We start from the raw sequence: 6,714 nt of genomic DNA on the forward strand, positions 1-6,714 counted from the left end.
ATGGGCTAAAGGAGAAGTAGAATTGTAGAGCTAATTCTCCAATAATTTGGTGTACATTGGGCTGCATTTTTTTTAACATGCCTTGAGTGAGTGTGGAAAAAATGTCCTGCATTTTCCCCTCCCTCATTCAAGAAACACTTATTATGCTCATTTTGCTAGGAACTAAGATATATATTTAAAAATATCAACTTGAACACTTTGTTTTTCATAGCATTATTTATATTAGTGAAAGGGTGGGACAACTTAAATTTTCAGTAGTGAGAGAGAATTTCACAAATTATGGTATATCCATACAATGAAATATTATGCAGCCATTGAAAATGATATCTAGAGGTAGGGGAAGCCTTCTATAAGAAGACCAAAAACAATGAAGAAATAAAGGAAACCAGTGATAAATTTGACTATAACAAAATTTGAAACTTCTGTATGACCAAAGTTAAAAGATAGGCAAGAGACTAGGAGAAACTGATTTCCAACATATATATTAAACAAACAAATAGTTTGTAGTCAGAATATATGTACTTCTGCAAATCAACCCAAAATAAAAAATGGACAAAAGATGTGAATTCTCAATTAACTGAGGCAATAGCATGACCAAGAATCATTTGAAAAGATGTTTGTTCAACCTGACTAGTGTTAGCTAAATGCAACTTGAAATGAGAATTTTTATCTCTAAAGATTTACAAACATTAAAAAGATTGAGACAGGGACTTCTCTGGTGGTCCAGCAGCTAAGACTCCACGCTCCCAAGGCAGGGGGCCTGGGTTCGATCCCTGGTCAGGGAACTAGATCCCGCATGCCACAACTAAAGATCCCACATGCCACAACTAAAAAGATCCCGTATGCCACAACTAAAGATCCTGCATGCCAAAACTAAGACCTGGCACAGCCAAATAAATAAATAAATACTAAAAAAAGAAAATGATTGAGACAATTGACGAGGTGACTTCCACCTCGGGCCTTTTTCTATGTTCCTTGTTGGGAACTGCCTGTAAGTGGCATCCATCCAAGCAAGAAACTAGCATAGGTTGCTGCGAAATGACTGTGCAGAGGTAGCCCCAAGCTGGCAAGGGATGGTCTGGGTTTTCTGGACTCTGTGTTTTTCTGGTAAAGGAACCCTGAGGACTGATCAGCTCTTGCAGGTCTAAAATCATGGCCCATGGACCAATAACATTCAAGTATGTGGCCATAGCGTTCTTTCAGCATGAGTGGGAATTTCTCGACCTTGTTCAGAAGAAGTTGTACTACAATGTGATGATGGAGAACTATAGTAACTTGGTCTCACTGGGCCATTCCATTTCTAAGCCAGACATAATTGTGTTATTGGAGCAAGGAAAAGAACCCTGGATGGTTGTGAGGGAAGAAACAAGAAACTGGAGTACAGATTTGGATTCAAGTTATAAAATAATCCGTGATAGAAAAACGTTTATACCTGAAAAACATTCATCTCTTCTTCTGCATCAGAGAATTCATAGTGGTGAGAAACCCTATGAAGATGAAGAATGTCAGAAGGCCTTTAGTTATGCCTCAGACTTTGTTCAACATGGAAAAGTTGATATTGGGGCAGACAGCCAGGACTCCAAGATGGAATCAGTTGTACCACTGAAGAAGAAGCTCCTGAATGTCAAACTAAGGGAGCTGGCAAGCTGGATACTAATGCGGGATTTCATCCTTAAAGGAACTGCTGGAGCGTTTCAAAGAGGTTATTACTGGTATTACAAGTATTTCAACATGAAGAAAGGGAGCATTGTAGGGCTTTCTATGTTGCTGGCAGCTTATGTGCTTTTCAGCTACTGCAGTTCTTACAAGGAACTTAAACATGAGCAGCCAAGAGAGTACCTCTGAAGAGGGCATACTCTGCATTCCTGACCATGACTTTTGCCCGGCACCCTGAATCCTTTCATATCCTGATGCAGAATTAACATCCAAGAAAAGATGACTGGTTAAAAAAAAAAAAAAAAGTTCTCTCTTAGCAACTTTCAAGTATGTAATACAGTATTATTAACTATACTCACCATGCTGTACATTACATACCCGTGACTTATTTATTTTATAATTGGAAATTTGTAGCTTTTGACCACCTTCACCCATTTCACTCACTGCCTCTGGTGACCATCAATCTGTTCTCTGTATCTATGGCTTCAGTTTCATTTTTTTGTTTTTGATTTTTTAAAAAAATCTCACCTATGAGATCATACAGTATTGGTATTTGTCTTTCTCTGTCTGACTTCACTTAGTGTGATGCCCTCGAGATCCATCCATGTTGTCTCAAATGGCAGGATTTCCTTCTTTTTACAACTGAGTAATGTTTGATTGTATATGTGCCACATTTTTTAAAAATCCATTCATCTCGTGATGAACTCTTGTTGTTTCCTTGTCTTGGCTATTGCAGATGGCGCTGCATTGAACACTGGGGTGCAGATATATTTTCTTTTCTTTTTAATAAATTTATTTATTTTATTTATTTATTTTTGTCTGTGTTGGGTCTTCGTTGCTGCGCACGGGCTTTCTCTAATTGCGGCGAGCGGGGGCTACTCTTTATTGTGGTGCGCGGGCTTCTCATTGTGGTGGCTTCTCTTGTTGTGGAGCACAGGCTCTAGGTACATGAGCTTAATAGTTGTGGCACGCGGGCTCAGTAGTTGTGGCTCGTGGGCTCTAGAGCACAGGCTCAGTAGTTGTGGCGCATGGGCTTAGTTGCTCTGTGGCATGTGGGATCTTCCCAGATCAGGGCTCGAACCCATGTCGCCTGCATTGGCAGGCGGATTCTCAACCACTGCGCCGCCAGGGAAGCCCCAGATATATTTTCAAGATAGTGATTTTGTTTCTTTTGGATTGTTGACTTAAGAAAAAATGTACAACATGAGAGTTGTGAGTTAAATTTCATTTGGGGCAAAATGAGGACTATAGCCTGGGAGACAGCATTTCAGATAGCTCTGAGAAACTGCTCCAAGGAGGTAGTGGGGGAGGTCAGTATATATGTGATTTGGTGAAGGGGGAGTACATGCAATCAAGTACATATTTTTTTTGCAGAAGGTTACTGCTAGTCACGAGGAGCAGACACCACCCTGAAGGATTTTAGTGCTTTACTAGATATGAGGAGATATAAGAATTGGGCTCATAAAATCAGCTCCTGAAAATACCTAACTATCTGAAGACCTGTCCTGCCAGTTTTCCCAGAGCACAGAGAACCTCATTTCTGCTCTCCACCCTGAACTCCTTTCAGGGGGTGTTGAAAGTCAGCAGATGTAGCAGCACATTATTTAATCCTTGTAGAGGTAGATGGCAAGTGCCAATTTGTATTTGACAGGATGAATGCCAGGAAGTGGATCTGCTGGGTTATATGGCAGTTCTAGCTTTGATTTTTTGAGGAACCTCCATGCTGTTTTCCATAGTGGCTGCACTACTTTGCATTCCCTCCAGCAGTACATAAGTGTTCCCTTTTCTCTACGTCCTTGCCAACACTTGTTATTTCTTGTCTTTTTGGTAGTGGTCATTCTTACAGGTGTGAGGTGATATTTTATTGTGGTTTTGATTTGCATTTCCCTGATGACTGGTGACGTTGGGCACCTTTTCCTGTGCCTGTTGGCCATTTGTATGTCTTCTTTGGAAAAATGTCTATTCGGAGCCTCTCCCCATTTTTTTTTTTTTTTTTTTTTTGCGGTACGCGGGCCTCTCACTGTTGTGGCCTCTCCTGTTGCGGAGCACAGGCTCCGGACGCGCAGGCTCAGCGGCCATGGCTCACGGGCCCAGCCGCTCCGTGGCATGTGGGATCTTCCTGGACCGGGGCATGAACCCACGTCCCCTGCACTGGCAGGCGGACTCTCAACCACTGCGCCACCAGGGAAGCCCCCCATTTTTTAATTGGATTGTTTGTTTGCTTTTCTATTAAGTTGTATAAGGATTTTTTTAAAATATATTTTGGATTGTAAATCAACTATACTCCAATATAAAATTTAAGAAAAGACCGAAAAACTCAAGTGTTGGGAAGAATGTGGGGAAAAGATTATTTTTTGTACACTATTGGTGGGAGTATAACTTGGTATGCCTTTTTATTTACTTTTAACTAATTATTCTTTTTTTTAATTTTATTTATTTATTTATACAGCAGCTTCTTATTAGTTATCTATTTTATACGTATTAGTGTATATATGTCAATCCCAATCTCCCAATGGTATCCCTTTTTAGAAAGAAATTTGGCAGTACCTTTTTTTTTTGGATGCACCATGCAGCTTGTAGGATCTTAGTTCCCTGACCAGGAATTGAACCCAGGCCCTCATCAGTGAAAGCACCAAGTTCTAACCGCTGGACTGCCAGGGCATTCCCCAAGTACCTTTTAAAAGTTAAAATATTTCTACTCTTTTTTTTTGTTTGTTTTTGTTTTTGTTTTTTTGCGGTACGCGGGCCTCTCACTGTTGTGGCCTCTCCCGTTGCGGAGCACATGCTCCGGACGCGCAGGCTCAGCGGCCATGGCTCACGGGCCCAGCCGCTCTGCGGCATGTGGGATCTTCCCGGAGTCCCCCTCAACCAGTGCGCTACCAGGGAAGCCCAAAATATTTCTACTCTTGATTTAGCAGCTTCACTTCTCAATATCCATTCCTAAGAAATACTTGCACGTGTGCACAACAACGTGGGAAGATTTTATTACATTCATTGTTTCTAACAGCACCAAATTAGAAATATCCTATATGTCCATTAATAGTAAATATTTAAACTATGGAACTTGCATGCTACATATGCAAAAATTTCTATATCTTATTGTTAAATGAGAAAAACAAGTTTTATGCTACAGTAATTTTTAATTCTATCAGACTGAATGCCCCCTTTTAGAAAAAATATTTTGTAATGTCTCCTTTACTTCATTGGAATGAAATTCGTAGACAATTGCACATGATTCTGCACTATTTCAACCAAAATCAACCCAAGGCCATAAATGTGATATAAAGAAGAATAGAAGAGTAGTTTGGGTGTAAAGTTTTAAGTATTTTAATATACATATAAATGCTCAGATTCCACCATACTAGAAGACACAAAGAAGTAATCAAGTGCTCACTCACCATGTGTAGATTCACTTTAGTTGTAGAACTACCATATGATCCAGCAATTCCACTCCTGGGTATATAGCCAAAGAAAATGAAAACACTAATTTGAAAAGATATATACACTCCAATGTTCATAGCAGCATTATTTGCAATAGCCACGATATGGAAGCAACCTAAGTGTCCATCAACAGATGCATGAATAAAAAAGATGTGGTGTGTGTACACACACACACACATGCACGCACATGCACACAAAATGGAATACTACTCAGTCATTAAGAAAAAGAATGAAATTTTGCCATTTGTAACACCATGGATGGACCTGGAGGGCATTATGTTATGTGAAATAAGTCAGACAGAGAAAGACAAATACTGTGTGATATCAGTTACATGTGGAATCTAAAAGATAAAACAAACTAGTGAATATAACTGAAAAAGAAACAGACTCACAGATACAGAGAACAAACTAGTGGTTACCAGTGGGGAGAGGGCAGGGAGGAGGGGCAGGATAGGGGTAGGGTTCAAACTACTACGTATAAAATAAATAAGCTACAAGGGTATATTGTACAGTACAGGGAATATAGCCAATATTTTATCATAACTATAAATGGAGTATAATCTTTAAAAATTGTGAATCACTATGTTGTACCCCTGAAACTTATATAATATTATAAATCAACTTTACCCCAATAAAAATAAATAAATAGATTGACATAAAAATTTTTTTTTTCGGATTTTGGAGAAAGCTGTCTCTTCTCTGGCCGATTGAGTTGAACAGCCCTGAAGGCATGGTTATATTTCACCTCTTCCTACCTCACAGCCACAGTTTGTATGGTTCTTACTGGCCAAAGCCACCACGGGCAAGGGGGTCCCATAGAACTCATCTGGTGTTTAAAGGCCTTAGAAAATGACCTAATGACTATTACTATAGCTAGGTGCCTGGCAAGTGCTAAAGCACTTCAGAGGCGTATCTCACCATAGCAATCCAGTGAGGACGAAAATCTATTAATATCTTCATGTTACAGCTAAGCACACTGAAGCTTGGCAACCTTAGGAAATGAAAGAATCCACAGCTGTTGAGGTGGAGGCAGGACATGGGACCCTCACCTCTGCTCCTGAGCATCCTCTCTTCATTCCACAGGTGCCAAGCAGTAGGAGGCGTTCCCTGTGCATGTAGTGGCCTGATCCTCTCCACATACCTGTGAGGTCCTGGTGAGCTCTGAGTTTCTTTCCCTGCTGCAGGCTTGATCCCTGGTGATCAGAGGGCTTAGAAAATCAACTGTGTCAAACGTGGTTTAGCAGGTCAGAGGAGGGCTCAGATTTCTCACAGAACCAGTAGATTGGTTCCAGATCTTCTGCTGCCATGTAATTGGGGTGCGGGGCCTGCTGAGAGCCTGAGGTCAGCTGCCCTTGAGTCAGCTCAGCTGGCACCAGAAAGAGAGAATCTTCAGATCTCTGGGTTTTTCATGGCCTCATGCCCTCATCCCCCATCACAGCCCCAGACCTAAAGGTCTTAATTGCCTTAGCGATGGCTCCGAGTAAAGGGTACTTACAACAGATGGGAAGGTGAAGCGTTTGAGAGGGGCAGTAATTAGGTCAATTGACCGGCCCGTTTATTAACTATCAATAGATAGTGCCAGGCACTTCACATGCATAATCCAGTGAGGTGGGTGCT

At 40.9% G+C, this 6,714-nt stretch overlaps 1 pseudogene; it reads left to right on the plus strand.

Moving 5' to 3' along the window:
• Positions 1 to 1,152: 1,152 nt before the first annotated feature.
• On the plus strand, positions 1,153 to 3,846 carry LOC149748084 (zinc finger protein 607 pseudogene; annotated as a pseudogene).
• The last annotated feature ends 2,868 nt before the right edge of the window (positions 3,847 to 6,714 follow it).

This window comes from Delphinapterus leucas, chromosome 11 (assembly GCF_059928025.1).
Source record: "Delphinapterus leucas isolate spDelLeu-1000000601 "Yukka" chromosome 11, BTC_Dleu_Yukka2, whole genome shotgun sequence".
Classification (NCBI taxonomy): Eukaryota; Metazoa; Chordata; class Mammalia; order Artiodactyla; family Monodontidae; genus Delphinapterus; species Delphinapterus leucas.